Genomic DNA, 27604 nt, shown 5'->3' with positions numbered 1-27604 from the left:
AGAAGGAACTGCTGGAGTACTGATGAAGAAAAGCAAGCTGGGGAGCCCTCATGGAAACAAGAAGAAAAGAAAACAGGACAGAAATAGGGAAACAAGGCAGGTGAGGGGAAATTGCTAGAAGCTTGGAAGCTGCTGGCTTCACAAAGATACCTGATGAGGCCTTTTGCTCCACTTCATCTTCATTTCTGTGCTTTTTCTTACTAATTGTGATCTTCTGGTTGCCTTTTTCATTTTCGTGCCTCTTATTTTATTATCAAAAAGGTTAAGATATAGAGTACAAGATTTTTACCATATTTAGCCAAAATATGCATTTCTCATGCCCAGGACCTGAACAGGGTTAGGGTAAATCGGAGTGGGATGGGAAATTATTAATGTTGCTGAAATAATCAAAATGAGACACCCAGAAAATCTTCAACTTTTTATGTTTTCTACAAGGATCTGGCAGTGAGCTGTATGAGGCTTTCAATCAGGCAACTTAGACTGAAAAAGGAATTTGTAAATTTCTTTATCAACTTCTTTAATATATCAATGGTTAGTCTGGCTGACTTAATTCAGAAAGCTCATTTGAGGTTTAGAGACTATATTTTTTGTTTCTACAGCTTTTCATTTTGGAGGAAGAAAAGAAGATATGGGAAAAAGAAATGGTGTGGTGGCAATTTTCATAACACTGGGGATGGTCAATGAGAAGCAGAGAAAGGAAACGAAGAGAGTGTCCTTATTCTCTAGAAGCTAGAATAGTGTCTCTGTTTTCTCCTCTTTGGGCTAAAGTCCTAATTGGAGAGATCTGAATTATATAAGTATGTGGCCTCTATTCCCTGCCACTTTTTAGATTCTAGGATGAGATGATTTGCAGACTCTCTTCTTTCAGCCTATGAATCAGCTCCCACAAAGTAAACTTAGCAGCTCACAGTAAACAGAACACACAGCAGATGATTGTGGGGTAAGCAGCCATGAGGTAACCAAAGTGTTGACCAAGAACTAGAGGAAAGAGAGGCAGCAATGCATAAAGACCCTGCCCCCCCTCTTTTAATGCCATGTTGCTTTGCATCACTTTAAGGAGTGGGTTCTCTCTCTTGCCCTTCTGTCTTTCACCATGAGATGATCCAGCTAGAAGGCCCTCACCGGATGCCAGACCCTCAGTCTTAAACTTCCCAGCTTCCAGAACTGACAGAAGTAAATCTCTGCTATTTATAAATTACCTAGTCTCAGGTCTTCTGTTATGGAAGCATAAAGCAGTCTAAGACAAAAGATCTATTGAAACCATGATTTTGGATTTCTGGCCTATAGAACTGTAAGATAATAAATTTCTGTTGTTTTAAGGCACCAAGTTTGTGGCAATTTATTAAGGCAGTCACAGAAAACTAATACATACCCAGAGACCATTCTGGAGATGTTGGCTAGTGGGGAGTTGAGACAAAATTGGAAGACAAAAATATGAACAAGTGGATATTTTTAAAAAATTCAATGTCTAAGCATTAAGTGAAGAATTAGTAAATGACCATCTCGTAAGTGTTCACAGAGGTTAGACATTTAACATTTCCCTTGCTAATCAAACAAAGAACAGTTCAAGAAAGAAGAGCACTAGGCTTATTACCTGGGTGATGAAATAATCTTCACAGCAAACCCCATGACACAAGTTTAGCTGTGTAATAAACCTACACATGTGCCCCTGAACTTAAAATAAAAGTTAGATCAAAAACAAAAAAAAAGAAAGAAGGAAAGAAGGAACAGCTCAGCCTCATAGTAAATTAAAAAAAAAAAAAAATCATTTCCTTTGCCTATTCCTTGTGTAATAGGGTGAACCTTTTGAATAAATATATGAATTGAATGGTGAAATATGTTTTGAGATAGCAAGTGCAGAGGAGAAATTTACATAAAGTAAAAGCTCTGTGTCTGTTCCATTTCTCAGGTTTTATAAGTCATATTGTTTAAAAGTGAGAAAGAACAATGGTAAAATAACTTTGATGACTAATTCTCTAATTTATACAGTATTCCTTTGAACTTGGTTGAAGTATTGGATTCAGAATAAGAATATGTAGATAGGTGAATAATACTTTACAGTTTACAATGTGCACTATTACTATCTCAATTATTTTTCACAGTAAAATTTTGATGTAAATATTATTTCCTAATTTTACAGCTGAGAAAATAGAGGCTCAGAAAAGTTAAATGATATTCCCAAAGTCAGTTCAGAGGTGGAGTCAGGGGCCGGGCGTGGTGGTTCACGCCTGTAATCCCAGCACTTTGGGAGGTCGAGGAGGGCAGATCATGAGGTCAAGACATGGAGTCCATTCTGGCTAACACAGTGAAACCCCATCTCTACTAAAAAGACAAAAATTAGCCGGGAGTAGTGGCGAGTGCCTGTAGTCCCAGATACTCGGGAGGCTGAGGCAGGAGAATTGCTTGAACCCGGGAGGCGGAGGTTGCAGGGAGCCGAGATCCCACCACTGCACTCCAGCCTGGGCCACAGAGCGAGACTCCATCTGAAAAACAAACGAACAAAAAAACAAAGAGGTGGAGTCAGAACAAAAATCCAGAACCCATTTTCCTAGCTTGCTGCTTGTTAGGTTTTGTTTTTGTGAAAATCTTACTTAGTTACTCTCAAGATAGTCTCATTTGCTTGGAGACTGGGTTCTCATTAAAATTAATGGCTTCAGAGTGGTAAATTATTTTAGTTCAATTTTTATGAGGTAAACAGAAGTCCTTTTTATAGGCGTATTATTGTTTGTACTTAAAAACGCATTGCATGGAAACTATGAGAGCCAGGGGTGTACTTTTGTATCCAAGTAATGTTGAGAATAAATGCTGACCATCTTATTAGATTCTGGTTTATCCTGCAGTTGAATCATCAGGCTAAATGTACCCTTTCTTTTTTGTCCAAGTTGGTTCTAGTTAATTGGTGGAAACAGTCTTCTCTGTAAAGACTTTTGCCATCTAAAGGAGTTTACTAGTGACAGCTCTTGACTGATTATCGTGTGGGGGTGATCGCCTCTTTGGATGGAGGTGGGAGTGTGCTGGCCTGGAGTCAATGAGACACCGAGCTTTTGAAACTCTGTCTCATGCTCCCTCTGTGGAGCTCAGCCACACCTTTCTCTAGCACTTCACTAACACCTTGATACATGAACCTCCAACTTGATATCTCAAGGTATACCTTAGATGGGGACTACTTTGAAATCAGCCATTTATTTTAGTTTTTGAAATATTTTTATCATTTAAACCTTTTTTTAAGGAGGGGATGAGATTAGCAATTTCAAAAGTACACAGAACAATACAGAGAGAACATCCATGTTTCCACCATCTGTCACCCGGTCTCCACAAGTATCAACTCCTGACTAATCTTGTTCGACCTTAAGTGATTGCAGCATTCAGTCAATTCTTCAGTTTCCTATTTGTGTGCCTCCATACCTTCATTTCCAAGACAGAAGTGTTTGGCAATTTACTAGCCCCTGGGCAGCCCTCAGACAGTCATTGGCAGACGTAGGGTATAGCTCCTTTGCATTGAATCGATTTACTAGCCCCTGGGCAGCCCTCAAACAGTCATTGGCAGATGTAGTCATTGGCTCCTTTGCCAATATTGAATCAGGAAGTCTCAAAGATTTGTGTATACTCTTGACTTCCACTGCAGGATTTTGCTAATGCTACCTTCTGCAGGACTTTGCATAAAATCTTACTTCTTTTCACCTACTCTTGTTCTGTTCTCTGTAGCAGTGCATATACTCATGTAACAAAATGTGCCCATGAATTCTTAACTCGAGGTCTCCTTCTGGGGAACCTGAGCTAACACACTCACCTACGAAGACCATACAATGTTAGAGTTAAATAACCTTGAAAAAACATTTAATCTGGACTTCAATATATATCTCTATTAAAAATTCCTGAAAAAAATTAAAAAGCATTACCATGATCACATCTACCTAAGACAAAATTTCTTAATATACAAAATAGCAATCAGGATTCTAATTTATAATTTATCATAAATATATATATATATATATATATATATATTTTTTTTTTTTTTTTTTTTTTTTTTTTTTTTTGAGACGGAGTCTTGCTCTGCCGCCCAGGCTGGAGTGCAGTGGCCGGCTCTCAGCTCACTGCAAGCTCCGCCTCCTGGGTTCACGCCATTCTCCTGTCTCAGCCTCCCGAGTAGCTGGGACTATAGGTGCCTGCCTCGTCGCCCGGCTAGTTTTTTGTATTTTTTAGTGGAGACGGGGTTTCACCGTGTTAGCCAGGATGGTCTCGATCTCCTGACCTCGTGATCCGCCCGTCTCGGCCTCCCAAAGTGCTGGGATTACAGGCTTGAGCCACCGCGCCCGGCCCATAAATATATTTTTAATAGTTTAATTCACTAGGTATCCAAATAAAGTTTTCACAGTGCATTTGTTTTGAAATGTGCTGCCGACCTCTCTTTTGACGGACATTTTCCTTTCATCTTTCTTTGTTTTTCTTTGATGTTTGTGTGTTGGAAAAATATTATACTCTTTCCTTTAGAGTTTCCCACAGTCCAAACTTAGCCTACTGAATCTTCATAGCATCTTTTAGCATATTTGTCTTGTCAATGTATAGCCTATTCATTGGTGGTTGAATTTAGAAGCTTGATCAGATTCAGGTGTGATATTTTTGCTGAATCTCCTTCATTGGTGGTGATATATTCTTTAATTAGTAGGCACATAGTTTTATCTTTCTTTCTGTTATTTGACAGCTATTAGTAATAGATCTATTTTGATTATTTGAATTCTTTATTCATTTATAACATGCAATATTTCCAGAAATACAAAATTCCCATCATCCTCTGTTTCCCACTGGGCAAAATGCACATAGAAAAGATGAATAAATGATTGAATTTTCTCTTTTACTCAACATTTTTTAAACTAACATGTCTGTTATCTAGTATAGTTCAAGCAAATAAGATTTTTTGGTGTGTTTTAATATAATTGCAAAATCATTACTTCAAATATATTTGATATTTTCCCTACATTGCAGCAATTATCCATCTTGTCCCTTCCTTGGCCAATGGAAGCCTCTTCCAATTTACTTACACTCCCTTTGGCATGACTAAGGTGGCATTTGATGTCTCTATTACTAAGAGGTACAAACTTCTAGTCTCATCTTGTGTGTATCAGCTCCATATCTGTAATGGCCATTTTTCCAAGGAGCCTTAATTCCTGTTAGCTTATAGGCAATTTTAGGTCATTAATTTTAACTCTTTTCAGTGAGTGGAGGTAGGGTTACTTTTTAAAAAAGCTTAAATATACTGTGAGTTCAACTGATTCTTCCAATTACAGTTTAAAACCACTTGAATTTTTATTTGATCAACTCTAATTTAAATCTCCTTTCTGCCACATGGCAAATACCGGTTCACAGCAATACCAGCAATGACAGAACGAATATATCACATAATCGCTTCCATAAAAGTCCTAAGAGACAATGCCAATTTTCACCAACAATTTGATTAGTGAAATCAATTTAAGAATTTTTTAAAAACAATTTTTGCAGTTATTTTTTTTTTTCCCTCTGGCACATCTCACATCAGGGATAAACTGCTAAATGATGTATTACAGGTTCTTGAAATAACCACTTTCTGGGTAGCTATGTCACAAACAGATTACAGACTTTGCTTTATTTGTTTTATTTTCTTTTTTATTTGGGAGGGTTGCTTTTTTAAGTATATGAAAACAGGTGTATTCAAAGATGTCTGGCTCCTATCCCTGTGCCATTGATCCTACACCTTCACTCTGCCTGTAGGTAAGTTTTCAAAACAACACACTTTATTTTTTCATTCCATTGTTTGTCAAATATAGGCATATATATTCACATTCCTTCCTTTCTTAAACGGTGACAAATTACATTTATTATTTATCTTGCTTTTTTCCCCCAATAATGAAAAATCTGAATTTCACTTCATAGTAACATATAGAAGCCTCCTCATTTATTCTTACAGCAGCAGAGGGCTCTCTATTTTATGCAGCCTGCCGTTATTTCTTTTTTTTTTTTTTTTTTTTTTTTTTTTTTTTGAGACGGAGTCTCGCTCACTCGCCCAGGCTGGAGTGAGTGGCGCCATCTTGACTCACTGCAAGCTCCGCCTCCCGGGTTCCCGCCATTCTCCTGCCTCAGCCTCCCAAGCAGCTGGGACCACAGGCGCCTGCCACCTCGCCCGGCTAATTTTTTTGCATTTTTAGTAGAGACGGGGTTTCACCATGTTAGCCAGGATGGTCTCGATCTACCTGACCTTGTGATCCGCCCATCTCGGCCTCCCAAAGTGCTGGGATTACAGGCACGAGCCACCGCACCCAGCCGCGTTATTTCTTAAGTAAGTCCCATATTGATAGATATTTGGGTTGTTTCCGCTCTTTCACTTATACAAAAACCATCCTTTGATGTATAGCTTTGTGCCTATAGCTTTTTATATTTTTTCTAATGTATCTTTGGGATACATTCCTAGATATGAGATTTTCAGGGACAAAAGCCAAATGCATCTGTAACTTTACTAGATATTGTTAAATGTTTCCATTGTACCACTTTTAGGCATGCTCACCTGCAATATATTTTTCTATTTCCCTTTGTTCTAGAACAAAGCATACTTTGATACATTTTCAAATATTTTGCTATTGTGTAAGAAATAATGTCACAGTGAAATTTTAATTTGCAATGTATGTATTTGTCAATTTCTAGGCTTTTTTCCTTTTATAAATGACAATCATGCTGTTTGTGTTATTTCCATGCAAAGATTCTTTGAATTCAATGTGTTAAGACAAGTTGTTTCTATTGTATCCTAAAAAAGTTTTATAGAAAATAGACTCTACGTGTCATTCCTAGCATTTTCACCAAATTTTATGATAGTATCTGCATGTAGGTATATAGCTTATATTAATTAGAAAATTTAAATCCATATTTTTTTCTATAATATCATTGTGTTATCTCACCGCTTAGAAAACCTAATATGTAGACTTTTGGGGAAAACCAACTTTTAATGCAGGGATAAATACAATGAGTGAGATAAACGGAAACACTATTTTTAAAAAAAGTTTTAGGTTAGTATAATGATTAAAAGTGACAAAAATAAAACGTGTCTGCACAAGATAACTTCAATATTGCTGTGGGTTAAAAAAGAGACTCTTTAATGAGTATGTCTTTTGGATATTCTTGTTGATAGGATGGCCTCTCTATAGGCAGGATGACTTCATGAATGAATATGCTAACATTTTATGGAGTTTGAGGTTAGAAATGGATGAGAGTGATAAAGTAAGGATACAGAGTAATTGATAAGTGGCATTAGAACTTACCTCTACAACTGGTGACATCACTTCACTCTTGAGAGCAGAGAAAGGTGGGGAGCAGAGAGACAGAATTAGGGGGGTAATTGTGTATACATTTGTAGTTTCTAACATTTTGGTGAGATGGGAGCTCAGTTGTTTACATGACCCAATCCATAAACATTTTGCTATAGCAATAAATGAAGAAGATACTGTTTGTTTTATTTTCTATTTAATATTATTGTTACTTCACACTAGAATTAGAATCACACTGTAGCACAGAATCTTGGCCAAGATAGAAATCTTCAAAGTCATCTATGTTTCCTGAAAAAGGGGACAACTATTCGCCATGGCACTAATATCTGTGATCTTTGTGAATGTGATCTAGAAGAAAAAGCACAATTATTTAAATGTGGCCCATTTTGGTTTCTGATAGATTTAATCGTTTGACACCTTTTCTATTTTGAGGTGTAGTATGCGTCCATGTACCTTTCCAATATAAATTCAGGTCCTACCATCTAGAGTGACTCAAAGTGAAATTGGACTTCTTTTGGAAGACACAACAAACAAACAACAACAACAAAAACAATTATTCAAATATTTGAAAATATTGCTGTGAAACGCCATCATGGGTACGCAGTCTTTTTGTTGTTGTTGTTGTTGTAGTTGTTGTTGTCGTTGAGATGGATTCTTGCTCTGTTGCCCAGGCTGGAGTGCAGTGGCCAGATCTCAGCTCACTGCAAGCTCCGTCCCCCGGATTCCTGCCATTCTCCTGCCTCAGCCTCCTGTGTAGCTGGGACTACAGGCGGCCGCCACCTCACCTGGCTAGCTTTTTGTATTTTTTTTAGTAGAGATGGGGTTTCACCGTGTTAGCCAGGATGGTCTCGATCTCCTGACCTCGTGATCTGCCCGTCTCAGCCTCCCAAAGTGGGGTATGCAGTCTTTTAATCCTTGTATGGTTGGCTAAGAATGTGCTTTGGGTCTGGAACCAGTTCTTTAAAAAAGATAGACAACTTTCATAGCCTGTGCTGGGTGTATTTCTTTATTTGGGAATATTTTTCCTGTTCCAGAAGAGATGTGTATTCTTTTGTTCTCCTTAAGCATGTTCATCACATGGCATCCCCTGTTATGTCTCTCCCTGGTTGGGAGGAAATGAGGTCCTTCACCTGCTGCCCAAGATGGGTGCATGCAGGTCATCTCTGTGTCAACTGTGAGACGAGACCCACTGGTCATAAGAAACTGAACTGATACTCACTGTTGAAACTGGGCTTTCTCTGTCTCTTCCATATGATAGTTAAGCATTATTCCATCCTGTACTCGTTTGAGTCTTTCTTGGAGATCCCAACACCTGCAAACCATGCAGTGGGTTAACATTCCATGACTGCTGCTCCAGTGGTAGGCACTGCTATCCTCTTTACTATTCTCCCCTCACTGGACTCCTCCCTGGGAGATGGTAACAATTGTCACTTGCTTGACAAATATTGAATGAACGCTAATTGCTTCCCCCCTCATTCTGTCTCTGTAGGCCAAATATTGTTCCGGAAAAATTCTGTCTTTATGAAAAAACCTAAGCTTTTAAAGTATGACATCTCAAACTGGATATAATACTTAACGTGTATAATGGCAAATAAATCTACTTTAAGTTTGGATCCATTAATTAATCATTTGCTATTTTTAGCACTGCATCATATTGTTAATTACTTTTATAATTTTAGTCAACAAAAGCGTTTAAAGCTTTTAAAAAATATAAACTAATTTTTGTCAAGGTTCCTCATGCATACAGTTAGAAAATTGATTTTTTTTATTTGTCTACAAGCAAAATATTTATTTTGGTTAAGTTGAGTCGTTTTAGTGAGGGCCCTAATTATTTACCCTGCCATTTTTATTTTTGAACCTTGATACTGTCATTAATTTCTTTGATTTTTTTTTTTTTAGATGTGGGTCAGCTGAAAATTTAATCAGTATTATTTCTTTTTCTTTTCTTTTCTTTTCTTTTTTTTTTTTTTTTTTTTTTTTTTTTTTTTTTTTTTTTTTTTTTTTTTTTGAGTCAGAGTCTCACTCTCTTGTCCAGGCTCCAATGCAGTGGTGCGAACTGGGCTCGCTGCAAGATCTGCCTCCTGGGTTCCCACCATTCTCCTGACTCAGCCTCCCGAGTAGCTGGGACTACAAGCACCCGCCACCACGTTCAGGTTATTTTTTGTATTTTTAGTACAGACGGGGTTTCACCGTGTTCACCAGGATGGTCTGGATCTCCTGACCTCGTGATCCGCCTGCCTCAGCCTCCCAAAGTGCTGGAATAACAGGCGTGAGCCACCACACCTGGCCTATTATTTCTCTTTCTATAGCTAAGACTTTAATAAAAATGTTGACGGGTCTCCAGGTCAATGACAGAGTATTAAACTATGCCATTATGAGCATCTTTCTAGTTACATATCGATCCATGGCTCAATGCTTTTGTGTATTTATTCAACAAATATCTATTGAGTTTTTACTATGCATCAGGAACTAATTTAGGTCCTGAAATAGAACAGTAAGACATTTAAAATGTCTGTCTTCATAGAGTCAACAGACAGAGCTGCTGATGGCCTGTATGATGTCTTTGTGCAAATTACATAAAAGCATACCATTAAGTAAATTTGAGCTTTTTATTTTTTTATTAAAAAAATAAAACGTGCCTCTTTTGGGGGTGCAACAGGCAAGTACTAGGGTGAATAGTTTGCTAAGAAGAGCTGGCCAGACTTCAGCTTCCAAGGAGCTCTGTGGCTGTCAACTTTATTCAATGTACAACCTGTACAACTTTCTATGGTAAATGCTGCACAGTGTGATGTATCTATCTCTTTAAGGACCTGAATAATTTTTACTCAGTTTCTTGGGCTTGCTCATCTTGCTTTTGGAAAATGGCTATGTTATTCAAAGAAGAATGATTCATCTACCTTATGAGGGGGCATACAGAAAACTCAACTCAGGAATTTTCTTCCAAATAATTTAAATATCTTTCCCAGAGAATAATTACTGTTACATTGAACATTATGGAATTGACAGTTGTCTGTCTACCAAAGATTTGTTCTCCTCATGTCAGAGCATCAAACTGCAGCTCTGGAGAGACTGCCTGATAGGGCTTTTGTTTCCGAGAGCCTCCGCCCTTCTTTACCATGGGCCACATGCTCGTTCTTACCAATGGATAGCATCAGAATTGATATATTCCACTTTCATGCCAAGGAGCTTAAGATGTGGTTATATCTTCCCCACTCTCTTTCCTTTAACACAACCAGAAAAGAAAATATCTATTACCGTCTCATAGCAGCTCTCAAAATTTTTGGTCTCAAGATCCCATTACACCCTTAAAGAATACTGAAGATCTCAAGAGCTTTTTTATTTCTGGATTGTAATTCATCAGTACTTATGGTATCCAAAATGACAATTGAGAAATTTTTAAGAAAGTATTTTAACACTTTTATCATAAAACAAATACCCATTATGTAAACATAATGCATATTTATGAGGAATAACTATATTTCATAAAAATAGAAAACTGACATTGCTTTACATTTTGAAAATCGGATTACTGTCTTTCTTAATTCTTCATTCAAGTGACTATGTTATCACAGATACAGTTCTGGAGAATGTGACAGTTAACTCATTGGGGGTGAGAATAAAAAAGACAGATAACATTTCAGTATTATTACAAAAATTACCTCATGAAACCACTAAAAGAGTCTTGAAGATTTTTGGTGGTACTGGATTACTGCTGCCCTGGGGGAAGATCAGGCCACTTATTAGAAAGAGTTGTGGGGGACTGAGGGGTGGAGTCTGTGAATCACCATGTGGGAATTTGGTTCTGCAAGAACACCAATAGTGGACTGTCTCATGGGAAAGATGTGAGCTTCTATTGTGTAACCCACTAATGTTTGGGAGTTTATATATTAGACGACCTAGAATTGCCCTATCTCGAACAGAAATCTACAGAAAAACATACATTTTATATAGAAAATTTAACTTTCCAATGATACTTCTTAAGAATTAATCTTATTTTAAATTTCTAGTGAGCATGCCCAGCAAGATGCATCCGTTGAAAACTGACAAAATCCATAAGAGGCTCAAGAAATAATGGGACTTATACTGTTAGGAAAATGATTTCCACAGAAAAACTAAAGCCATTGAATGCGTTTTAGAAATGAGAAGGCCACGGGGCTATTGCTTTCTAAGTGTATGAAAGCTTAATATAGAAATTACTTCAAAATGCTGTGTATGTACGTGTGTGTGTGTGTGTGTGTGTGTGTGTGTGTGTGTGTGTTTATGCATGATGGATGGTGTTGGTAGAATGACAGAGCAGATATTTAAATTACTATGCATCGAATTTGGATTAATTAGTAGAAATTATGACATGATCATTATTGCTTTGAGATAAGAAACCAAGCTATTATGAGCTTTGAAAAATATTATTCTTCAGAAAGATGAGTAAAGCTGTGCTAATGCAGCCTTCTACAGACTAGTTAATACTTACAGAATGAGCACTGAGAATGCGTGTACATGCATATGTAATAATGATGTTAGCTGTTTAAAAATAACAATGCTGGTTAGCTGGCAATTTTCCTTATAACCCTGCCCAAGGTGAGGTTTAGAGAAGAGGGAATTGGAGCCCTAATTTATTTACCTCTGGATTTTATCAGCTATGATGAAGAACTTATGATTTGAAGTCTTTGCTAGACAATGATGTCTTGAACTCATTTGGCATAAGAACTAGATAAATGCGGCCGGGCGTGGTGGCTCAAGCCTGTAATCCCAGCACTTTGGGAGGCCGAGACGGGCGGATCACGAGGTCAGGAGATCGAGACCATCCTGGCTAACACGGTGAAACCCCGTCTCTACTAAAAATACAAAAATTAGCCAGGCGCGGTGGCGGCGCCTGTGTTCTCGGCTCCTCGGGAGGCTGAGGCAGGAGAATGGCGGGAACCCGGGGGGCGGAGCTTGCAGTGAGCCAAGATGGCGCCGCTCACTCCAGCCTGGGCGACTGAGCGAGACTCCGTCTCAAAAAAAAAAAAAAAATAATAATAAACAAAATAAAATAAAATAACTAGATAAATGCCTGCAAAATTTTGTGTAAACTTGACCACCATCTGTTGTTAAAAAAAGAAGTTCTGTTTCCAATAGCTAGATTAACAGTGTGAAAGATTTCCTTTCCTCTCACTTAATCAGTAACTGTACTTATTGAGTAACATATCAAGGTGCTGCGGTAAAAAAAAAAAAAAAAAAAGAAGAAGAAGAAAACTGTCAAAGATTACAAGTCTTGGATTAAAAAAATAAAAAGAAGAGAAATTTGAATGCAGGGTTTGACAATTCTTAGAAGGCTATATAATTTCATTTTCATCATTCATTATGTGACATGGGAATAAAACTACTGATTGATATCTTTTGAAATATTATGCATCAAGCTTGCTTGTGTCATGAATGCCCATAACTCCCATATGGTTCTCCAAGGGTAAAACCCAGAGCAGCTGCAGCAGCATCAGCTGGGAATGTGCACTTAAGCCCCATTTCAGACCTGGCCAATCAGAAACTTTGGAGGGGGGTCAGCCATCTGTGGTTTGAACTGGTGTATTCTTATTTGGTCAAGTAGTGAGGATGATGAGAACAGGTGAGCTAATTACTTACAGGGGAAGGAACTCACCTCACTACCTTATTGTGAACCCACTTCACAACCCCATTGTTGACATGCAAGTTCTCCAGCCAGTGAGCAAAGTAGAACAGGATTTGGGGTCTCCTAACCTCTACTGAAATAATCTGGAAAGAAAGCGTTATGACGAGAAAAGGTCTTAATTGGTATACTTTTTTTTATCTATTAAACAGCCAAACATCTGTTACCTTTAGGACATATGCAATAAAAAAGTGAGAGCTCTGAATATTAAAGATCTTATGTCAGAAAGATTTTGTCTGTGAAACTTACTTGTGTTCTAAAAATGAATGCTTCGGGCCGGGCACGGTGGCTCAGGCAGGTGGATCACCTGAGGTTAGGAGTTCAAGACCAGCTTGGCCAACATGACAAGACCCCATGTCTACTAAATAATACAAAAAATTAGCTGGGCATGGTGACAGGCACCTGTAATGCCAGCTACTCAGGAGGCTGAGGCAGGAGAATCATTTGAACCTGGGAGGCAGAAGTTGCAGTGAGCCGAGATCACACCACTGCACTCCAGCCTGGGTGACAGAGTGAGACTCAGTCTCAAAATTAACTAACTAGCTAGCTAACTAACTAACTAAATAAGAATGTTTCTTGCTTGAATGAATATTTCTCCCCCTATCTTCCTAGAGTGCTATTTATTATTTGTTATAATTTCAGGCATCAGAAAAGTGACTAAGTTCCTAAGTTCACATCACAACAAAATGAAGATACATGTTTAACTCCATCTCTAGGAGCTCCTATTTGAGATACATATAGAGATGTAGGTCCTACTGCTCACCTTTTCAGGAAACAAATAGAATGACAAATACAGGGTGGTCATGCAATGCTGTCACATTCTGGTTCAAAAGAATAGAGCAGAACACACAAATGGTTTAGATTAATGTTGGAATATAGTTGATTTTTTTTTGACTTTTGGATGTCAATATACTGTTTTCCACAAACACTGCTTTTAGTTAAGTTTCTTCAAAAGCCATGTTTCAGTAGCAAAACAAACACTCATGTAACCAAATACCACAAGTTCCCTAAAAACTTATGAAATAAAAAAATAAAATATGGGTAAAGTCTTTCTTTCTCTTCTTCCCTCTCTCCCTCTTTGCTGGCTCCCTCCATTCCTCACTCCCAGTTTCCCTCCTTCTCTTTCTTCCTTCCCTCCTCTAATAGGTCCTGGTAACTTCATATTTGCTATTTTGTTAATTGCATGCATCAGAGGAGAATATAGGGGATACAATGCTTGACCAATTTTTTGTTTATAGATTTCAGTACAACACTGTAGGAAATAATATGAGTAACACACATTAGTGACAAAGAACCCTTGTAGTTCTGTGTGTCCATATCTGCATCCTAGATACAGAAATGTTTACATCTTAATGTTCATTTGGTTGCATACATTATATCCATTTTGCTTTATTTCAGTGAGCGTAATCTAAAACTAAACAGTTAAAAGACAGCAACTTTAAGAACAAGAAACATTTTGTGGTTTTACATAGTTTATTAGCTCCTTGGGACAGTTAGGGTTCAGGGTCTTGGGAAGAACACTCTCCAGGAATTCTGCGACATCAGCACACATTAGCACACAGTGTAGCCGATAATCGGGCTAGAATCCTCACAATACCATTAGACAATGGGAGACTTGGGAAGGCCTTGTGGAATGTGCAGTCACGTAGAGCTGGGATTGAATCCTGGCTCAGCCATTTTCAGGCTCTACAAGCTTCTACTTGTTACCCAGCTTCTTAAATCTATTATTCCACCTCTGAAAATGAGGTAAAACCTGCCTTGTGAAGTGGTCATGGTGTTCGTATATACATATATATGGTGTGTATTCGCTATGTATGTGTGTATATATATGTACAGACAGAGAGAGAGAGAGAGAGAGAGAATTACATCATGCCCAGATCAGAGTAAGGACTTTAAGCATAGTGTTCTATATTACAGAACTGTTCTCTAGAATTTGGCTTATAGCTTTGAAAAACCATGGAAAAACAGAATTGTTTATTTAAAAAGAGGCTAAGGTTTGTCTTTCCTTGAAGCCACTCCTCTCCCTATATTCTGCACATGCACTATTATCTCTGAGAGTTAAGAAGTATACTTACATACTCCGCTGAACACAAAATTAACTACAGAGAAAAGAAAATGGCTTATTTACCCCAAGCACGTGCAGACGGAAATAGAACATGAAAATGAGAAAAGAGAGTGTATTTGATTTATTGATCCTAGTTCTTTCTTGTTATTCAGTTCCGCCAATACTTCCCCTGTTCCTCTGTCCTTTCAGCACCAAAGACTTGGGATGTATCTCTCGAATTTCTGTGTGCTCACTTTTAAGACCTGTTCATGACCCCTGCCCCTTCTCTCTCCACTGAATTCCACTTTTCTCGGTGGTTCTCAAAGCTTCAGCTAGGATACTTGGTGTGAGGTTTCACATGGAAACAAGTGAGAATAACGGAAAGAATGCGAAGGGACCCAATCATCGAATGCAATATTTGTAGTGAAACAGAGTTGACAGGCACGTAAGCGGAGGGGTCTTAATAGAGCACACAGTACTATTTAAGGAGATGTGGGACACGTCTTTAAATAATATTTAGTTCTGTCCAAACCTGTTCCCTGGTTCATAGAGAAATCTTCAAAGTACTCAAATACTTAATCTAGAGGCAGGAGGAAGGTAGACAAAGGGTCTTCCTTCTACTTCCAATTAGCCAGACTGTAGATAGCTTAGCATGAACAGCTGATAGATGTATATTCAAAATGTCTATACTAAGTAGGCCAGGTGCAATGGCTCGCTCCTGTAATCCCAGCACTTTGGGAGGCTGAGGCGGACAGACTGTCTGAGCTTAGGAGTTTGAGACTGCCCTGAGCAACATGGTGAAACCCCTTCTCTACTAAAATACAAAAAATTAGCCAGGCATGGTGGCCCATGCCTGTAGTCGTATCTACTCAGAAAGGCTGAGGCACCCGAGAACTGCTTGAACCGAGGAGGCAGAGATTGCAGTGAGCCAACATCATGCTACTGCACTCCAGCCTGGGCAACAGAGAGAAACTCTGTCTCCAAAAAACAAAAATTAAATTAAAAAGCAGAATGTATACACTAAATAGTTTCTACAAACTTTTTGTCAGTGGAAATTCCTATGAACTGGAACTAGATTGACCGGGTCTGGGTACGGTGGCTCACGCCTGTAATCCCAGCACTTTGGGAGGCCAAGGCAGGCGGATCACGAGGTTAGGAGATTGAGATCGGGGTGAAACCCCGTTTCTACTGAAAATACAAAAAAAAAAAAAAAAAAAAGAAGAATTAGCCTGGCGTGGTGGTGGCGGGCGCTTGTAGTCCCAGCTACTAGGGAGGCTGAGGCAGGAGAATAACTTGAACCCGGGAGGCGGAGCTTGCAGTGAGCCGAGATCGCGTCACCCACTTCAGCCTGGGCCACAGACCGAGACTCTGGCTCAAAAAACAAAAAGAAAAAAGGAACTAGATTGACCAAAAGTCAAAAGTTCCGGTATATGCTATTGTGTATAGCATATGTATGATATGTATGTTCTGGTATATGCTATTTTGGGTGTGCATGTTTTTATATACACTCTAGTAATAAGTTGGAGGATATTTTGGTCATGGGCTCGGTGACAGATGCCATTTTCAAAGAGAAGCTTCTCCTCAGTTTCTTTTGATCTGTTGGCATACAGGTTTGGTGCAGTCTTGTTTGCTAATGGCACTTTGATTTGGGCCTAGTAAATTTTTAAGATTGTTTCTACTATGGAAAACTTTCCAAGTAATCAGTAGTAAAAGGGATAATTGAGGATGGTTGGCATATGGCTTAAGGGACGGTTGAGGTTAATATGATGATTTGTAAACACTGTGGTTTTTCTCTTAAAGTACACATATAATTTAATATAAATAATAATCATGTTTTTTGTTGTGTACTCAGTGAAACTTCGTTTGGTTAAAAGATTGCCCAGTTCAGACACCCAAACAAGATCTGTAATTACGAGCCCAAGTCCAACAATTATTCTGAGCTTCTTTCCCAATTTTGGCAGCTCCAGGGAAAAGGAAGAAATTCAACTTTAACGACTCAAGAGGAATCCAGTACTTTTTCAATCACTGGCATTTCCTGGGGATGAATCTGAGCCTAGCTTGAAGGACCAAAAGGTTCTACACTATTCATTATTCCACTGTTCTGCTTCTGCAAATCAGATGTGCTGTTTCAGTTTTGACTGTGAAGTTTTTCCAGTGTCTGAGCTTATTACCATACATCGGTTTAAGCAGACTCTCATTTTCTTATATTCTGCTCCTTTTCCTTTCTTTCGGTTCTTCTGCATGATTTCCCTATCCACACTGTCTGCCTGCTTTGTGTTTCCTTGCTCATCTTAGAGCGAGCTGGCCTGCTTGCAGCATATCTGTTCTCCTTGGGAGGCATTCAAATGGCTTGTTGTTTGCAGCCCACTGCATTCTAGGGCTGTGAATGGAAATAAGAGGAGCGCTTGTGGACATTTTCCATTGTCCTTAAATATCTAGGGAGCTACACTGTGATGAATTAACTGCAGATTGTAAGAAACATAAAGACGAACAGATATGGTCTCCTTTTCTAATCCACGTTACACAGTTTTGTTTTGTTTTTTGTTTTTTTTTTTTTGATGGATTTTTTTTCTGTGATTCATCTAGTTCTCTTTTTGCTCAGTTTTGTGAAGCAGAGACTGAAACACATTTTATTTTCCTGCTGCGAAGCAGCTTGCCAATATCATTTGCCTTCTCTCACACCAAAATACTAGAATTACACATATATAATCATTTAGTTAAGACTTATTCAATTCTGCCCCTCTCTTATTTATTCTATTTCTAAAGGAAGGTCATAAAAGCGACTATAAATCTTAGTTCTTGTTTCTTTCTGTTTTTTTTTCTCTCTCTCTCAGGTATGTAATAGTGTATTAATTTCCATAGTACCTTGAATACTCCAAGTGCTATCAACAACATCACTTTCAATCTTAGAGACTGGTCAAATGGGACACACCTCTTATAGGACCTCATCTCGCTCCTTTTAATCCTATGAGTTAACTGATTGACGTAAGTGAGCATTTCTTAACGGCACTTCCAAGATGCGATTTCCAGCCTATCTGCCTTTGCTTGCCTAGTGCACACTGTAAAAAAATATAAAAGCCCCCTTTCTTTTCCCACTCTGGTTCACACAGTTTTTCAGATGACCGTAATCAAAATTCTGCAGCTTCCTCTCAGATGTTATGTTCTTTACATGACATCTAGAGGCCAAAATTGATGGGAACCGTAATTAATCTTTCCACGTGGCTATGCAGACCCTTGGTATATCTGGGATAAAAACCACACTGTCTGCATACTTAAACTTGCAGAACAATCTAGCACAAATCTATATTCTGTGCAGTGCACAGTTTGATCCCATTATCCCACGGCTATAAAAGATATGGGAAAAGAAAGCAGCCTTATGAGGAAGGAAAAGATTTAAGAGAACAGAACTCCTTTTGTCTGAGTTTGCATTTTATGTACCATAATGCCTGCTGTTAATTTTCACACGAATTGTGAAATAATCTAATTAGTGTTCTTGATATTTACCCACGACAATCAAAATCCTGCTGGTAATCAATAATGTAAATGTAAAGTGGCTGATTAAATTTCCTTTTCTATTCTGTCAAAAATTTTAAGGACAAAATTCATTTTACTATCCCTTATATGTTGTTGGAACCCTCTTCTAACTCCTACTTTAATCTGCAAATTCACAGAAGGCACAGAAAAGAATTTAACTCATGTGAAGGATAATTGATAATAATTGATACCGTCACCACTTGGCTATGAAGCAGTTCTCTGCATTTCTTCAATAGACCTGATAAAGTAAATTATCAGAACCACAGAATCAGTACAACTGTAATTAAGAAAATATTCCAAGCTCTCCTTCTAGATATTTGAATATCAGAAGATTTAAATCCCACCATTTTATAAATGAATCATGAGACTACCATAAATATATGTTAAATCCTTATATATTGTGATGATAACTTTATGCTTTTTATACATATGTTTTATACACACATAAACATACGCACATGTACACATATGAGCATGTGTATATACATTATATTATATCTCTCTAAATATATATATAATGTATATATAGTTGATTAAGTCTTCCATAGATATTTAAAAATATTTATTGTTAAGCATATCAGGTCTAGTGTCATTCTAACCAATTCAAACTAGGAATAAATAGTTAATTGTGTGTGTTTGTGTGTGTGTGTGCATACATACTGCATAAACATGTTATGTGTGGTGGTAATTTAAATAAACGGTAGCTTACTATAAACCTTGGTTAATTTGTCTATGTTGCCATTTGTACTTACAGCTTGCTGCATCTTACTGCTTCTGTACTGTTCATGTCCACCATATTTTACAAACCCGTTCCCTGATGATAGACAACTAGAATGCCATCATTTTTATTACCATTACAAATGCCGAAACGAGTATCTTTATAAATGTCCCACACTGATATGTACATGTATTTTCTGGAATATATATTAAGACTGGAATGTCTATGTCATAGGAAACATGCATACGTAATTTTGCTAAATACTGCCAGATGGCTTTCCAGAATGGCTGCTGCAGTATATGCTGCCAGCAGGGCATGAAAGTTGCTGTCTACCCACATCCTTGCCAATAACTGGAATTATCCCATTTTCTGATTTTCACCATTCTGATGAATTATGAAGTTCTATCTCATTGTTGTTATAATTTCAAATTATTTGACTAATATTAAGTTTAAACAACTCTTCACATGCTTGTCAGACATATGAATTTCTTTTCTATGAATTGCCTTTTAAAGTCTTTTGTTCATTTTTCTATCAAGCTTTTTGTCGTTGTCTTTGTGATTTGCAATTATTTGGATATTCTCTTTCTTAATCCTTTATCATCAACTTTAGATATTGCAAATAAACTCTTCCAATTAACCCAGTGTCTGTTAAGTGATCTCTAATTTTGATGTGGTGAAATCCACCACATTGTCTGTTTATGATTTGTATATTTTAGATATTTTAAATATTCTTTCGTATATCTGGATCACAAATATACTCTTCAATAGTTTCTTTTATTAGCTTTATATTTTGCTTCTCTATAACTGAATTTTTAATCTAAAGGAAACTTTAATCTGTTGTGTAAAGTGAAAGAAAAGGGACTCAGACTTTATACAGTCAGGCAAATTTGCGTAAAATATCATTAAAACAATTTATCTTTTCTTCATGGTTTTGAGATGTCATTGTGTATCAAGTACACATACATATATATTTATATATCATCTTTTCCATGTTATTAATATATTTATCTGTTCGTCACCAGTACTATCCCCAAGACTTGTGTGATGCTGGTTAGCTGTGTACTCTATGTGGCTAGGTGACTCACAGGTAAGTGCTTTCATGCATGAACACAGAGTATTTTCCCATATATTTAAATCTCCTTTTGTGGCTTATAATAGAATTTTAAAAACTTCTCCAGAATTTTTGTTTGTGTATGTGTTTGACAGTATTTGATTCCAAAATGCTTACTCATTTTGTTGATAATGAAAATGGTATCTTACTTTCAACTTCTAGTTTGTTGTTTGTGGTAAGAGATCTATCAGTTGATCATGATTTCAAGTTTATTGCGTATCTAGAAAACTTGCTCAACTATCTAAATAGTTCTATACTTTGCTGTTTCTGTCGAGGTTTCTTATGGTTTGTCACATCATCTGAGGCTAGATTCATGGGCTTGAGGAGATATAGTGGACATTCATCAGATGCCCCTTCAGACTCACGGTTCATCATTCACCGTCTTTAATGTGTGGGCTGTGAGCTAACTTGTATAAATAACACTCCTAGAATTGTGCAGTGCACAACCTGTATAACTGTACATGGGTGTCCTCGACTTATGGATACTTAAACTTGAAAGAGACAATAGCTCTCTGAGGTTATTACAAGGCTTATTATTATAAATTTTAAAATATAAATGTTTATCCTATATTTGTATTTGTTTTTAGTCACTTCAGCTGCAAATAACTTCACAGGCAGTTCATCTGTTTTTCAGCTGAGACATTAAATATATGTAAACATGAGTCATTTGGAGGGTAAGAGATAAGGTCTAAAAGGGGGCATGGATTTGTGACAGCTTAACTTCAGATATGGCATATATAATTCAAACTGTCCATATAAGCTTTATAAAATTAATCAGAAAAGAAGAGAAGGCAGAAACAAAAGTAAACTAAGCTTGCAGCATATTCAGTATTAATTATTAGGTCAGCTTGCTCCCTGACCTGCTTTCTCATAATCATTTGGTCTCTATTGTCCTAAAATGATGTAGACCCCGGATTACAGTTCCCTTAACTGCTCTGTACATAACAACCTGAACATTATGAAACATCAAGTTCTTCCTTTGGGATATTCCTTTAGGTCCACTGTACTGATGAAACTACTGACTCAGCTGGTCTGAAGGACCCCATGAGGTGCTGATTCACCAAATAATGTATTTTTCACATACTGAAGATTTCATTCTCCTTCCCTAGCCAACAAATGACCCCAACTTTCCAGCCCTTCACTTTTCATAATTCACCCCAGAACTCCTTGAGGAGATGGATTTGAGGGTTTTCTTCCATCCCCTCACTCCACACCCTGCAATAATTAAAGTCTTTCTCTGCTGTATTCCTGCTGTTTTGGTGTAATTGGTATGTTACTGCACAGCAGGTACACAGATATGTTGGTCCTATAACATGATGATTTAATGTGTGATGAAAAGTGAAATGCTGAGAATTTAAAATACATATATTTTTGGATATAACAGAGTAAATAAGGCAGTGAGACTAGATATTAAAAGAAAATATTGAGAATTTCAGTGAGTAGGTCAGTAGCCAGGGAGTAGATTATAATAGATATTCAAATAAAACAAATGTAATGGTGAATATAGACTCACTGAAGAGGATGTTTTTGTTCCTTTTCTATTGATTTCTTTTGTTATGTTTTAATTTCTTCAAGTTTGGGGATTGTATATATATATATGTATATAAATACACACACACATTTATACACAATATGTATATAATGTATATATAACTCTAAGCTTAGACTTGGATAGTACCAATGGAATTGCAGAATATTAAATGAATTTCAGAGAATTCTTTCAAAGGTAGCATAGAAAAAAAACTTGGTTATTGATTGGGTGTTAGGGTGTGTTGTGGTCTGAATATTTCTTTCACTACCAAATTTGTATGTTGAAACCTAGCTGCCAAGGTGATGGTATTAAAAGGTAGGGGTCTTTAGAAAGTGATTCAATTATAGGAGCTTTGCCCTCATGAATAAATGAAATTAGTACTGTTATAAAAGAGGCCTAAGCGAGCTTTTCTGCTCCTACTATAATTGGAGGACCAGCTAGAAAGCATCATATTTGAAGAAGAAAGCAAACCCTTAATTAAGAATATACTTGAACTTCCCACCTTCTAAAACTAAAACTATGAGCAGTAAATTTAGGATACTTCTAAATTGCCCAGTCTAAGGTATTTTGTTACAGTAGCCCAAATATCCTAATACAGAAATTGTTACTGAGAGTGGGCTTGTTGCTATAATAAATTCCTAAAAATGTGCAAGCAGCTTTGGAACTGAGTAACGGTTAGAGGCTGAAAGATTTGAAGGTGCCTGCTAGAAAAAGCCTGCATTTCAATAAATGAAGCATTAAGGGTGATTCTGTTGAAAGATCAGAAAAGAGGAGTTACAGGGAGACCTAATCTTCTTAGAGGGAGGGAAATTTGCCTCAGAATGAGTCAGATGTTCTTGAGTCCCATTTGTATCCAATTTAGATGATACTTAGATGAGATTTTAGTCTTAAGACTTTTGAGTTGATGCTAGAACAAGTTAAGAGTTTTGGGGCTATTAGGATGAAATGAATGTATTTTGCATGGGACAAGAACATGAATTTCAGAAAACTAGGGGAAAAATGTTGCTGTCTGAATATTTGTGTGCCCCAAAATTCATATATTGAAACTTATCCCCTAAGGTAATTATATTCAGAAAGTGATTGGATTATGAGTGATGAACCCTTATGAATGGGATTAGCGCCTTTATAAAGGAGGCCAGAGGGGGCTTGTTTGCTTTCCACCACATGAAGACACAGCCAGAAGGTGCTATCTTTGAAATAGAGAGTGAATTCTAAGCAGACAATAAATCTGCTGGTGACTTGGTCTTGAACTTCCTACCTTCAGAACTATGAGCAATCAATGTATGCTTTTATAAATGACTCTGTCTAATGTCCTTTTGAAGAACAACCTAAAAAGCCTAAGACAGGGAGAGAGGATAGCAGAATCAAAGTTGATATTCAAATGTCCTGTTCAATAGCTGGATCTCTAGAATATAAGTTCCATGGAGACAGTGACTTTCTTCCATTTTGTTCACTGATGTATTACAAGTGCCGACAACAATAACTAGCAAACCATATGTGATCCATTAATATGTATTGATAAACAACACTGAAAGAACAATAGGTTGGGGGTCATAAGGGGTACTTGGGCTCTTTTATCTTGACTTTGAAATGCTGTAAGCATCAGGTCAAAATATGTGGTAGGCATATAAACTTGCAATCTATAAAATAAGCCTCAGCTAAAGACATTTGTGTTGTATAATTAATACTCAAAATATTTTAGATCATTAACAATGGCTCACAATTAAGTATTAGAAAGTAAATATTACATTCATCTGTTTAATCAAAGCAGACAACACGAAGTCTATTACATTAAGGATACTTGGTACGAGGTCCAATTACCAATGGTGGATTACTTGGTAATTTGTAAACTCTATATGGTTTATCACAGAATTGCTACCATGCTATAGTAGTTTTAAATGTTCTTTTTTAAAAATAAAAACGAGTTTTATTCCATAACCTTTTTTTTTTTTTTACCAGTTCCTGTGGAGATTCAGTTAATGCCTTAAAATGTATGTTTTAAAGTTTTGATCAGTCATACATATTCATGAAATCAAATATCTAAAATTGCAGAAGCTGTGACATTACTCTTACCTGTGAGAGTACATGTTTTGTCGATGTATTAGTTTTGATTAGAAAGTCCAAAAATTGACTGAAGGCTTTACTGAATCTTGGAATATAAATCTACATTTTCTTTGTTATAAAAGATTAAAATGAAGTAGAATTTTATGTACTAATTTGGAGTTTTCTAAGAATTCCATATGCACTTTATATTCTTTAAAAATAGTGTAGAATATTATAATACTTCTATTCAATTGTCCTAGATTTAAAACTATAAAGGTAGACATTTTTGGCAAAAAAATCTTTTGGATAACCTTAATATTCACTAAAAGGGTGTGTATTTGTGTGTGTGTGTGTGTGTGTGCATGTTTGTATGGCATATGTGTATGTGTGTGCAGTTTGTGTATGTGTGTGTATGTATGTGTGTGTGTGAGAAAGATTTATTTTAATAGTAATATTATCCAATTGTGTTGATTATTTAAATATGATAGTGAGCATTGAACTTTGTTTTGGACAAAGAAAAGAAAAGAATTATGGAATAATATTGTCTACTGTTTTCATAGCTCTCTTATTTAAGTAATGCAGGTTTATTTTTAATACAAAATGCACATTACAATTTTATTTGTAGTTGTTGATATTATCCTCTAATAGATATCCATTGCCACTACGCAATTCAATTGCAAGATAAATTAAATTTATCTGGTGAAGTAAAAATGTTTGACATTATATCTCTAGTAATGAGCAAAAGTAAGTTGCACAAAATGCACTAGGATTTTCACATAGGTTAATAAAACTTGAGTACACCAAGTATTCTTTTAAATGTCTTTATTTTACATCACAAATATTTTGTCTTATTTAATTGAATGGCTTATAAAATATAATAAATGTATGTCATTCATCAACACAATTCTTGTAAACCTGTGGTGTCCTTATCAGTGCTTGAAATACTTGCTGATTTATTTTGTGCTTTCTTGCCTCATTTACAGGCGTCTTTGTAGATCGCTCCCAGTTGGAAATATCAAGAGCTTATGTTCGTTTCCGTTCCATGAAATATCAAGTTTGACAGTGATAAGTTGACTACCTTATGGATTCTAAGTACCACTATTTAGAACCTGCTCTCCCATGTAACTGTTTATTTCCCTCACTAACTGAACAATCTGCCTTTTATTTCATTTAATTTTTTTCTCACTAACCTTAACCATATTATTTTAAAGGTAGAATTTTGGAGGGGTTTGGTGCTAATAACAAAAATGTGGCACTTCACTTTTATATTAGAGTAAACTAAAAGTAATAATTACCCTTTCTTTTTTATTATTCAGGAAGTATTATGTATTTTAATAGGTTTGACTTTATTATTATTTGTCCGAGATTTCCATTATGGAAAATGCTACCTACAGCCTCATTACATTCTATCTGGAGAGACAGAACAAGACGAATGAATCATCTATGGAGTATTTTGGAGTATGATCAAGGCTACGAAGAAACACAAATCAGAAAATAGCACTGGAGATACGTGTGTGGGTAGGGGGAGGGTTGGAACTTTCGAAATGTATTAGAAATTTACTACTGTAAGAAATTCTCACAGACATGGGGGGTTAAAATACAAGAAAGAGTATTATTCCCCAGTTCTGGAGGCCAGAGGGCTGAAATCCAGGTGTCAGTGGGAGTATGCTTTCTTCATGGGCTCTAGAGGAGATTCCATTCCTTGCCTTTCATCTTCTGGTATCCATTGGCCTTCCTGTGGTCTCACCAATCCAATCTCGCCTGTTTTGCATAGCTTTTTCTTTTCTGTTGTCTCCTCTTCTGACTTAAACCTTCTTTGCCTTTCTTTCTTGAAGACACTTATCATTGGATTTAGGACCCACCTGTATAATTAAGAATTATCTCATCTGGAGATGCTTAATCACATCTGCAAAGACCTTTCTTTTCAAATAAAGTAAAAGTCACAGATTCCAGAGTTTTGATATGAAAGTGCTTTGGGAGTGAGAGGACACTTTTCAGACTACTGCAATGATAAAACCCAGTTAGATTTATTGATTTTGAAATGGAGGAAAGCAATACTTGCATTGAGAAATAGAAATAAATCAATATTGAGATATACTATTTTACAGAATTCTGCAGAAATAAAGTTTATGTCTTTGTTATTTAATTAATTGGGTGACTAGAAATAATTATGAAAAACTTGCATGTCAATGTATATACTGAGAAATGAGCTTTCAAGTCACCATTACTAATTATTATAGCTTTTTAGGTAAACAGCTAGCCAGGAATAATTAGCACCATAGACTAGCAAACCACACTTCACCGCACCACGACATAAACAACCAGGCTAAATTTACCAGAAACTCTTCAAATAAGGTTGAAGGTAAAGGCATTTTGAGATATTCTATGGCGACTAGACTTCTTTCCTGTTGCAATTGCATGTGAAGCACTTTTAACAGAAGTACAACACAAATGGAACCCACACTCCAGGGAAGAGACAGACCCTAAGTAATTATGTATAATTAAATTACAACATGGATAGTGCTACATTTAAGGTAACCAGAAATGTGGGTTAACCTCAAGAGCTTTTCAAGCAAAGGCAACACAACACAAAAGTCAAGCTGCAACAAAGAGCATAACATTTGTTGGTAGCAGAGATTATGTCTGAAATAGTGTGAATGCAGTAGAAATGACTGAGGAAACAAAGGTGGTATAATAGAATTACGAAAGACTGAATTTCAGGCCAGTGATTTTTGGATCTTTTTCTAAAGATCAGTGGTTTTCATAGCACATTTTCTTACAAATAACAGATTCAGCAGAGGACTGCACCAAGGCTTTAACCCTTCAGGAAAGCCTTCTCAGATAAGCATAAGTGATCAAACTGTGCTTGATATGCAAATGGAGCTTCAAACAAAGTACCATAGGTGCACTCTCACCTTCCTTTACAACCAGAGAGAAATGACAGTGAGCCCCTTTGCTGCTGATCGAAATTCTTGGTCCTGATCCTCTTTCATATAAATTCCGGAAAGCTCCTCATTAGCAAATCAGGTGCCAGAACTGTGCAGCTCCAGATAGTAAAAATATTTGCCATTAAAGTAATGGCAAAAACTGACATTACTTTCAAACCAACCTAATAATTTCTGGCCCAAGATTTTTGACAGTGTCAGAATAGTAACAGGATACAATGAAGTTTTTAAAGAGATTTTAAATATTGCTTTCAAAACTTACAAATTTCTATCAATAAAACAATTTGTGATGGGAAAAATTTTCCATATTTAGATTCTCTATTTCTCACACCCCCTCACTTCCTCCCAAGCTTCTACATGTACAGATATGTCAACAATAACTTTTCAGGTTTGTTGATCAGAGAAGTGAAATGAGAAAAATATAAATTAAATTTACACAATAAAGTGATTGGATGACTCCAAGACAGGTTCATTTAGAGTAGAGGAAGTGAAAGGGTAAGAAAGAGCTATAAAGAATTGCTGAGAGTGACATATCTGTAACTTTAGAAAAGAGGAGCTTTGAGAAATTTTCTTATGCCATATGCAATGTATTTCTATGCCAATATCCCATCCACACTAACACATCATCTCCCAATCACACAGACACATCACATCATCACATCAACAGAAAAATTCAGTAGAGATCTACATTGCTCTTTGGTGATTTTGGAGTCAGGTGTGTTCTTTTCAA

The 27604-nt window shown here is 36.7% G+C and overlaps 1 long non-coding RNA gene across 1 annotated transcript; it reads left to right on the top strand.

The window, feature by feature from the left end:
* Nucleotides 1-25082, top strand: LOC115900477. Its single transcript, XR_004060156.1, has 3 exons — nt 1-100; nt 20267-20331; nt 24913-25082. It is a non-coding gene; the product is annotated as an uncharacterized LOC115900477 (long non-coding RNA).
* The last annotated feature ends 2522 nt before the right edge of the window (nt 25083-27604 follow it).

Source organism: Rhinopithecus roxellana, chromosome 1 (assembly GCF_007565055.1).
Source record: "Rhinopithecus roxellana isolate Shanxi Qingling chromosome 1, ASM756505v1, whole genome shotgun sequence".
Taxonomy (NCBI): domain Eukaryota; kingdom Metazoa; phylum Chordata; class Mammalia; order Primates; family Cercopithecidae; genus Rhinopithecus; species Rhinopithecus roxellana.
The sequence above is the reverse complement of the archived record's forward strand: the minus strand, read 5'-3'. Positions and strand labels throughout refer to the sequence as shown.